This window comes from Micropterus salmoides, unplaced genomic scaffold, assembly GCF_014851395.1.
Source record: "Micropterus salmoides isolate LMB-PRFRI ecotype aquatic unplaced genomic scaffold, ASM1485139v1 Ms_hic_scaffold_14, whole genome shotgun sequence".
In the NCBI taxonomy this organism is placed as follows: Eukaryota; Metazoa; Chordata; class Actinopteri; order Centrarchiformes; family Centrarchidae; genus Micropterus; species Micropterus salmoides.
In genome coordinates, this window is record NW_024040485.1 from 6,207,936 (window position 1) to 6,219,242 (window position 11,307).

The following is an 11,307-nucleotide window of genomic DNA, read 5'->3' on the forward strand; positions in this document are numbered from 1 at the left end:
GCTTTTGTGTTTTTTCTTTACGCATTCTGATACTTTGCTTTAGAGGGAGACAGCAGGCTCAGGTGTTAATTTATAATGCTGAGTAACGTACATATTTATTTGAGACCCCCCCACACCACCCTGTGTACCAGTCCAACTAAGCCTATTAGTTGACAGCTGTGTCTTGGTTATTATAGTCTTGTAGCATGTAGATTTACTTTCACTGGTAATGTGTTAGACTGCAGGCATACATGTGTTTGGGAATAAAATGATATATGCATTAATCTGCATTGTCTGGGATGCTTGATTAGTGTGTACAAATGAGGATATGATCATTTTATTTCCAGTCCATTAATTTTAGGAAGAAAAATGTTCAGTCATTCATTATGTAAAATATACAAAAAGTCCTCAGGAAAGTTGAAGAATAAAGCTTTATTTATTGAGCAGAGATTCAGTGTTTCAGCTATTTCAGCAAGACAGGTGCCTTTCTAATATTACAGCTGAAACATTAGTACTCACAATGAAGAGTGATCTTAAAGGATCATACTATCCCTGAAGGGATCAAAAAAGGCAACATATGAGGTTAAGATGTGAGAAAAAATAAAATAAAATAAAATAAAAATCTGCAATGATGTTTAGGAGCTGATTAATTTCAAAAGTTTGTACTGCCTTACCTAACAACAATAATGTAAAATATTAATGCCACCTGATCTAAATCTAATGCTAATTGATGTTCCTACTGTATGGAAATGAGTGGAGGCCTGGAACAGTACAAAAGCACATGCAAATTTCAAAAACAGTAGCACAGTAGCATAGTTTGCAAACTGATTTGTGTTGATGCAAAGTATACATGATTCATAGTAAAAACATGTAAAAACACTGGTTTGGCACTTTAACACCAGTGGTGGACAGTAATTAAGAACATTAACTCAAGTACTGTACTTAAGTACAAATTTGAATTTCTTTTCATACAACTTTCTACTTCATCTCAGAGGGAGATATTGTACTTTTTAATTTAATGTAATTAATTTTAATTTAATTTATCTGACAGCTTTAATTACTAGTTACTTTACAGGGACATGAGCATCTACAGCTTGTTTCAGAGGCCGAACTGAGGGCCTGCATGCCAATATAAGATAAAACATTATTTTTTGAACCTGGGTTCATGCGTCGCCTGTCAAACAGAATGATACTATTAGTACATTTTACGTTTGATATTCAGTGTCTATGTTTTAGTGGCATCTAGTGATGAGGGTTGCGAATTGCAACCAGGGACTCAGACGGTCCCTTTCCCGAGTTCTGAATTTGTTCTTCCGAATTCACTGTGTGATCATGTATTCTTAAGTTGAAATGTGGAATCAACATGGGCACTACAACAAAGAATTGTTTGATTAGTATTATCGGAGCACACAAACAACTTGCAGACATCTAGTTCCCTCTACATGGACAGCAAAATAACCGTCATAAAGATATTCAAGATTACAGATTATCTATATGCCATACGTGATTTTGCACAAATCAAAGTTCTATATGCTTCTTTATGTCCCATGTACACTTTATTTCTATTTTTGCAATAAAGATTAAAGGAGGAAAAAAGATTCTGATTATTCCGACACCACATGAATGCACCATCAGTCAGTTCTCCCCCCTCCTTTTCCAAGCCGCAGGAGAAGCTACGGTGGCCGACATGCTCTGTCGGCTCGTGCTAAATAATACGTGTGGGCCTTCATTTGTCCAAATTTCTCTTCTTTTCTTAATTCTAATAAACCAGTCGACTAGTACTACTAGTACTACTACTAATGTTACTTGTTCTTCTATATCTTCTTCTTTGTACATACTTAACGTAGTGACGAAACGCCTTCTGTAGAGCTGTTTGTCTGTTGGGGCTACTGTAGAAACACGGCGGCCCAACATGGCGACGTCTATGTAAGAGGACCCGCGGTGTATGTAGATAGAAATGGCTCATTTTAAGATAATAAAACATAAGGATTCATTATGTAGCCTAATATCTTTATACATCACAGAAAACATAGTTATTATATTGCATTTTTCGTCCTAAATACTACACACAACCTTTAAGTATTTTTAAAAGCAGGTGCTTTTGTACTTTGACTGAAGTAGAAATTTAAATATAAGATTTCTACTATTAGAAGAGTAATATAGACTGCCCAGAGATGTGTAACATGTAACTCAAAGCATTTGAGCACTTATGATGACATTTTAGTTTATGGAACCATAATCAACAAATTCAGCTGCATCATGGCCTCATGGGTAGACAAATTGTCCTCTCATCACAGGCAATGTTTCCTGTCAGGCATGATGCTAAAATCACCTCCTCATGCACATATGTAAATGGCCCTGGATAACTGTGGCTAAAGATATGTCATATGAAAATTAACTACAAATTCACCATAGTAGACCGTAAAACTACAATGAATACATTATTTATTAGTTTAACTGTATGCACATTTTATAATTATTAAAGTTAAAAATATAAATTTAAACTGGAGGTTAACAGAGGTAAGGCCCCCTGGCTCTTGCAAAACAACACGGTATGCATTGGAACTGGTTTCATTTCATTGGTTTAGGGAAGCTTATAGTCAAAGAAAAGACAGTAAAAGCAGCAAAGATCAGTTTGCGATATTTTTGAAATATAACTGAAAGACAAAACATATGAAGATCTTAATGTTGAGATCAACGGACAAAGAAGAAAATGAGAAGAGGGCTGGAGAGAGAGGACAGTGGGCCAGTAAAACAGAATATATTCTGGTTGTTGCAGGAAATGTGGTCGGCCTGGGCAACGTGTGGAGATTTCCTTACCTCTGCTACAAGAACGGTGGAGGTGAATCCTATAACCTGTTTTAGAAGAGATGCATTATTCTGACTGTAGTGAAATGAAATAATGTTAATATTGATGATTGGTGTGTGAAAAGATATTACTTCATTCATTTGGAATTTCTATTAGCATACATGTCTCTGTATTTACTGTATAGGTGCCTTTCTGGTGTCATATGGTCTGTTAGTTGTAGTATGTGGGATACCTCTGTTCCTACTGGAGACCTCAGCTGGTCAGTACACCCAGGAAGGTTTCATCACCTGCTGGAGGAAGTTGTGTCCACTGGCAGAAGGTGAGTTGATTTGTACACGATACTTTAACCTCAGCTTTAATAAATAAAATCATTTCTTGTCCAAAGATAGCTCCACTAGCTCTGACAATGTGTTTTAAACCATCTCCTTTGAAAATGTAAATGGTAAAATATGTTTTTTTATTTGTTTTATGGGAATAATATGGAAATATACTTAAAATGTATGACTTCAGCTACATTTTAATCCAAGTTTGGGCTCTCTTCTACCTGGTGTTCTCATTCAGATCCCAGCTCCCCTGGGCTAGCTGTGAGAACACCTGGAATACAGGTAAGATTAGACTATGGAGTTTTATTTTATGTGTGTAAGATTAACTCCTCACATTCACTATTATCCTTTGTTTGTTGTTAAACCAGCTAACTGTGTGGCACTCCAGATTTGGGATTCTCCCTCAACAAATTTGACAAATCAAACAACGCTGAGTAAAACCACCTCTGCTGCTACTGAGTTCTGGGAGTAAGTTTAAATTAATTTTCTTTTAATGACCAATATTTTCATTAAATGGAAAATAAGTGGTTCTGCAGAAAGACAAATAAACTCCTCCTTTCGGTGATTCTTCAGAAGCTCCGCCCCTAAATTTCAAATCTCTGAAACTCTCCTGTGTTGAAAAGCCTTTGCCCTTGCCTGGTCATAAAACTTTCTTCTCTGTTTATAATCTTCAAACATTTTCCTCTTTGGCTGTTTCTCACAGTGCCTGCAGTCCATGGATGGTGAGGAACATCCTCCAACTTGATGAAAACAAAACCTAAGTAATTTTATCTGGCCCTCCAAGCTCTGTCCATAGCTCTGTCAATGCACTAGGTCCCCTGTCTATAAAATTTCATTATGTATTTAAAAATCTTTCGTTTTCTTGCACACTTCTTTAAATTTACTGAAACAAAGTCAGTAGTGTTGTGGGTATCTTTTATTATTAGAACCATAGCCAAATTAAATTTTATCTCACAAGGACCTGGAAACAGTTACTATATATCAACACAATTTTACACATATCATGTATACCTGTTAAATTTCCCCCCTCCTCAGACGGCAGGTGCTGGCCATGTCTGGAGGCATTGAGGAGCTGGGCAGTGTCAGATGGGATCTGGCTTTGTGTCTTCTGGCCTGCTGGGTGTTCTGCTGCTTCAGTATCTGGAAAGGTACTTAAAACAGTTTAATCTAATAATTTGCATGTCACATTATGTTTTCTTTAACAATTTCCTTTTCATTTTAGGTAGCGTATTTCACAGCCACGTTCCCCTACGTAATGCTCCTGATCCTACTCATCAGAGGCCTGACTCTACCTGGAACTTGGGAAGGGATCTACTACTACCTGTATCCAGTATTGAACCTCCTGGCTCACCTTCTTAAAGTTTTAGTGTGTAATATTTACACGGATCTACTGACAAAATGCAATATATTATAAATGGGTAGCTCAAATCAAGCCACATCAACCGCTCAAACCACATGTATTATTTAGCTGAAGAACTGACAGAGCATGTCGGCCACCATAGCTTCTCCTACGCTCTTGTAAAGGGAGAGGTGAGCAGTGAGAGAGCTGTTGGTTGCAATTCACAAACCTTACTACTAGATGCCACTAAAACCTTAAAGGTGTTTGTAATGCTTCAGCTGAGAGCAATGAAAATAAAACACAAAATAAGATACACGGTAACAGCCGGAAGAAAGAAATTAAAATACAGTTAAAAGTACAGTTAAAAATAGTGAATTAAAATCAACTAAAATCAGGAAAGGCTCTTTGTTATAAGAATGTTTAAGAAGGGACTTAAAAGAGTTCACTGACTCAGCGGCCCCGATTTCCTCAAGCAGTCTGTTCCAGAGCCTCGGGGCCCTGACTGCAAATGCTCTGTCCTCTTTAGTTTTCAGTTGAGCAGACAAAAGACCTCTGCCCGAGGTGCTGGTGCACGTACCTTAAGATCAGAGACATACTTAAACAAGGAGAGAGGCCATGAAGAGCTTTTGAAGTACTCAATAAATTTTTATGGTCTATTCGAAAATATACTGGGAGCCAGTGTAATGAAGCTAAAATAGGGGTGATGTGGTCATATTTCTTTGTTCTGGTCAAAAGCATGGCAGCTGAGTTCTGGACAATCTGGATTCGGTTAAGCAAGTGAAAAGGCTGTTGCAGTTATCCAGGTATGATGAGATAAAGGTGTGTAAGATGGTCTCGGTGTCCTTAAACATTAACATTGATCGTATTTTTGATATATTTCTAAGCTGGTAAAAAAATGATTTCAAAAGCTTAGTAGTGTGCTGCTTGAAACTTAAATAACTGTGGAACCAGATGCCAAGATTCTTTGCAACAGGCCTGATATGATTCACCAGGAAACCAACAGATGGCAATATTTGCATTGCCATCTGCTGGGACCCAATGACCAGGATCTCTGTTTTGTCTGAGTTCAGCTGGAGGAAATTATTTGACATTTAATTTCTGACACAGAGGCAGTCAGTAAGTGATCAGTGTTCCAGGGTCTGTGGATCTGACCGGCAAGTAGATCTGCGTGTCATCAGCGTAAACATGAAAAGAGACACCATGTTTCTGGATAATGTGTCCAAGAGGAAGCATATACAAGGAAAGTAAAATGGGTCATAAGACCGACCCCTGAGACACGCCATATTATATATATGCAGTATAACACAACCAAAATAAATAGACATAGTTATTCATAGACATGGAACCTCCTATTGGACAGGTAGGATGAAAACCTTTCCAAAGCTGTACCAGAGATCCCCAACCAGTGCCGCAGTCTGTCCGACATGATGTTGTGGTCAGTGGTCAAATGCAGCGTTAAGGTCCAGGAGTACTTGGATTGAGCACATACCATCATCAGCAGACATTATGGGTAAAACTAAATTGTTGCTGGTAAGGGACCTCTGAGTAAGAGGCAAAGGGGGTAATAGAGACTTTATGTCAATAGTAATTGACATCACCTTATCAGTAAAATAAGATAAAAACAATTCACAATCACCATTGCTTTCAGCTGAGGAGGGGCTGGATTTACAGCTGATCCACAGTCTTAAATAGAAATGTAGGATTATGTTGATGTGTAGAAATTAGTTCAGAAAAATAGTGTGTTCTCACATCCTTAACCATGAGCCTCGGGGCCCTAAGGGTTAAGGCTGTGTCCTCTTTAGTTTTCAGTTGAGACTCTGGAACAGACAAAAGACCTCTGCTCGAGGTGCTGGTGTACGTACCTTGAGATCAGAGACATACTGTAACAAGGAGAGAGGCCATGAAGAGCTTTTGAAGTAATCAATAAATTTCCTGGGCAGCTATAATGAACACAACAACTGTTACAAGTAGGTGTAAGTCAGATCACAACAACTTTGGTATTGTAGGCTACTATGTTCGTTTTAGAGGCTTTAGAAGATTTTGATGAATTACAGATACAGATTACATGCAATATACTAAAAAGAAATCTTTAGGAATGTCCCCTTTTTGACTAGGGTCTACTGTCTTTCTGTGACTCATAGGGACTGCTTTTGGCTCTGTCTGCTGAACAGTGGGACCAGTTTTGTTGCTGGATTTGTCGTCTTCTCAGTACTTGGATTCATGGCTCAGAAACAGGGTGTTACAGTGGACAATGTGGTTGAGTCAGGTATGCTCTACTTTAAGATTTGATATTAAGTCCCGATCCAAATAACTTTACCGTTCACAAGTCCAGATTTGGCCTTCATTGCTTACCCTCAGGTAACAGCTATGATGCCTTTGGCGCAGTTCTGGACTGTCTGCTACATCGGAAAAGCGCCTGACGTCATTCACATTTTTTTCCATTGTCCAATCAAATGAATGGCGAGACGGGCCTTCTGTTGAAGTTTATAGTTGCTTGAATTGTCCGGAGACTGCAATGTCTGTCTCCAAATAAGCCTTGAACAAACCATCATTAAGACAAAGCTACTGGACCAGCTGGTCGTACTACCAGCGGTGTCTCCCCTTTCTGAGGGTCTCACGTAGCCTACCCACACCGTTTCCCTGTCTCTTGCGTGTTTGTTCACCTCTCACCCTCAAACAAAGCCAGAGCTATTAAAGCAGATGTTTTTAGCAACAAAAGACACAGACTGACGATGGCACTAGAGGAAAAGTGTCACGCTCTGCCGGTTGGCCATCCTTGGTGTTGCACTTTTGTGTTTAGTTAGTGTTATTTTGGTCTGTTGGGTTTTCCGGGGTCTGTCTTGTCTGTCGTCTAGTGTTCGGTAACCCTTGTTATGTCTGTTACCCCAGTGATCCCTCTGCATGTCTGTCTCTGTTTTCCCCTGCTCTCTCTCTCTCTCTCTCTCTCCCTACCTGTGCCTCGTTAGCCTCATGTCTTTCACCTGTGTTGCTCCCGCCCTGCTTGTTAGTCCGTGTGTATATAAACCTGGTGTTTCTGTCTTGTCTTTGTCTGGTCATTGTTCATGTTACCCCCCAGTCTGTTGTGCGTGTACTGTCTGCCTGCCTGTAACCAGCCTTGCTTGTCTTGTCTCCCTGTACTTTTGGATTTCTGTTATTCAGCCACTCACCTGTAAGTGTGCTCCCTTTTGGTTATATTAAAACCCTTTCGTTGAACTATACCTGCTCCGCTCTGTGTCCTGCGTTTGGGTCCTCCAACCTGCCTCCACACCACGATCGTGACAAAAAGCCAGTATAGTTCATTCTCTGGGTACCATCAGGGCCGTTAAATCAGAGAGTTACGACACTCTTTGATCTCGCCGCTATGCAGTCACGAGGTTCATGTAGCTCTCCATAGTTCCAAACGACTCGGCGCTGTCAACCAGTTTGAATGGGTTTAGGCGGGACGGACACCAGATGCAGCTATATTTTACAACAATTATCGATAAATATTAACATAATATGACACTGATTTCTGAGTTGACACTTACATTACATACATAGACACAGATTTACATCAGTTTTTGTGTTTAATTCTAACGTTTTTGGAAGGAAAATGGGCTGTTCCCATAATGTAACGTTACACATTTACAGCAGCAACTTAATTTGCAGCAGTTTTCGGTAAATATTAATGCATAATGTGTATATTTCATACTATTATATTATATTATAGTTAGTGTATTCTATCCTGGGAGTGATGGACAGACAGCATTCACAGTGTGGTCTGTTGAAATGTAACTAGAGATGGTTCCTTTGACTGATCAGTCCACAACGCCTGCTGCCTGGGAGAGACCTTGCTGATGCAGTAGCTCTACCTTGTGTCTGGCTGCTGTGCTTTCTCTTGCCACGGTGTATCAGTATGATTCTCTTACCTTGTTAACTGAGTTAGGCTGTTTCACTCAATCATCCTGTTTCCACCTACATATTGAATATATGGTCATTAGCACCTGTTTTGTTTGTTTTATCACCTGATGATATGCCTTACAAAATCCACAAGTTCCACCAAACTTTAATTTTCTTCTGTCCATTCAGTTTGTATTTTGTTTTATAACCAATACCATGTCCACTTTTAACTTACTGTATACTGTGTGTATTGACAAATTGTATTTTGATGCTTTGAAAACACTGTTCTTGAAACCTTCATGCCAATAAAGCCCTTTAAATTTAATTACATTTTTTTGTTTAATATTGGAGGCTTTGCTCCCATAAGGTATAATACATTACAGTATGGATATATTTCTCATGCTTCTATTGTCATAATTATTGACATTCTCATGTTATGTTAAGACACATTCACATACACAACAAGTAAATATAAATGAATGCCAGAAGCTGTTTAGTTTAAGTCAAGAAAGAAGTTTTGGTAAACAGTGCAAAATATACAAGGCAACCAATTATATTCAACAGTACATTTTATTATATTTTATATCCAGTGAGGATAGGTAAGTTTTCCTTGAATGTTATGTCTTCAAAGAAACACTTTTTTAATTCTTACATCCTGCAAGACCAGACAGGAGGCTATATTTCATGCCAGATGTCCCAATCTGGCATGAAAAAGTGCCAAAGAGTGCCCTGGTTGGTGGACAGACATTTCTGCAAGCTCCATCAGCCTGGTCATCGCTCCACTCTCTGCTCAAAATTAGTCCTGCTGAAAACAAACAAAACAACAACACACACATATAGTTGATTTTGGACGGCTGCCCCATGACGCACATTACTTCTGCATTCCACAGTTCCAACAGAAGTCAATGGGAGTGTCGTAACTCTCTTATTTAACGGCCCTGGGTACCATAAATGACTGCACGCAGTTTCACGTTAATCTATCCAAATCTTTCAGATATTTCAGTTTGAGACAAAGTGGTGGACTGACATTGCATACCTAGAGCCATGCTGTTGCCGTACAACTTTCAGAAATAATTCAGGACATTTATGCAGAATAACTAAGGCTATTTGAAAGGTCTCTGCACTAATTTTTTAAGCTAAACTCTTTATTCTGTTCCTTGCCACCCCCCAAAACTAAACCCTTTACATTTATCCTGTACCTGCCTGATTATACACACCTCAAGATTAACGACTGGTACAGTTACCCTGACTGGGCGTACGCACTAGGATGGACCATGACCCTTTCCTATATTCTCATGGTGCCACTGTGGGCAGCTGGAAATATGTTTTTGACAGCAGGAACCTTCAGACAGATGAATGTTCAAAGAGGATTTATCTCCAACTCTGGATTAAAGAAAAATCTAATTAACAATTTCATTTTATAATTTATGACCACCCATCAGTGAGTGCTCTGAAAGATCACTCAGCATTGTGCATCCGCACTTGATGAATCTAATGGGGGTACTTGTCTGGTTTTGGTGTTTAGTTTTCAAATTGTGTAAAAGTTTCTACGCACAGATTGCTTCTACATTGTGTTTGATGGGAATTAAGATCATGCAGTTATATTTAGTGGTGTGGGTAGTTAGGCCTGGTGGATGCATGATACCTCCAAATCCTCTGCTGTGGTCTGAGGAAGATGGCTGTCCTACACTTTCAGATTTGGGGTCCAAAATGTCCTCAGTGTCATAATTATAAAAGTAAGATTTAAATGTACTAATCTTGTTCCTTTTCTGTGTGCCAGCGTTTGTCCATTCTTTTTCATCCTGCTGAAGATCCGTCCTGGCAGAGGAGAGAAATGGGAGAGGAAGGAACCTCTGTTGAACTGACGACATCTGCAGGGACAATTTAGACCTGACCTGCAACCTGACACCTCCTCATGCACATATACTGTATGTAAGTGGCTCTGGATACCTGTGGCTGAAAGCTAAAGATATGTCAGATGAAAACTGGAACAATTAATTAGAAATTCACCATAATAGACTCTAAAACTACCATGAATACATTATTTATTAGGTTAGTTTAACGTCGCTGTGTTTTTGTTGCCTGGGGCGTGTCTCCAGGAGGAGGGCTTGGTCCCTTTGACTGTGCTTTCAGACCAAAAGCAATTTTCGTGGGTTCTAATTGCCTTCTTGCGTTGTGTGTGAACACTTCCAGCGAATGTACTCACGCATGGAAAGGGTCGCAAGGATTAAATTCGCGTTTGGTCTGAAAGCACCATGAGGTTTCTGTGTCTTAATTTTTAATATGGTCTTAAAGCTTATTTGCGCGTGTCAACTCTTAAATGTCATAAACAGTTATACAGTTCTTAGTTTTATGCATTTTAAGCAAAAAGAAAGGAAAACTACTGGTTTCAAGAGAGGACCTGGAAATCACTCTGACTACTGAAGAAATGGTTATTTAACTTTCAAATCTATTCTTGGCTCAGGAGCACGGAAAATTGATTATTTAACACATGATAATACGTCTGTACCATATAATTTCTAAGAAAATATATAGTGGTGCTTGGAACAAAGCATTAGTTAATACATAAAATACATGCAGGAATGTAAGTGAGCATTGCAAATGAACTTCTTTATGGTTCCTTCTTTTCAACATAGTTTCTAACAAGAATAACATGGTAATAAAACTACTCAAATTGAAGCAAGGAGAACTACTAATAAACTGTAAGATTATTTAGCTCAAACAGGGTAATAAGGTCGGTTTATAATGAGAAGACATTCTTTTTCCACACAAAGGAATTTGGGTCTGTTGTTTCTCTGAAGTTTTATCAGTTTGGCACATCGGTGTGAAAAGAGAGAGGGCATGTTAAGAGTTGCCTCGCTGCCTCGATACCTTAATAGACCTCAGAAGGCATCACTTTCAAGTGAAAGCAGCTCTGTTCCCATTAGTTTCGAACAGCCTTCTAGGGCAGCACTTACGGCAACGTGTGACGTCAGCAC

The 11,307-nt window shown here is 39.1% G+C and overlaps 1 pseudogene; it reads left to right on the forward strand.

The window, feature by feature from the left end:
- Positions 1 to 2,664: 2,664 nt before the first annotated feature.
- Positions 2,665 to 4,525, forward strand: LOC119902957 (annotated as a pseudogene).
- Positions 4,526 to 11,307: the final 6,782 nt, after the last annotated feature.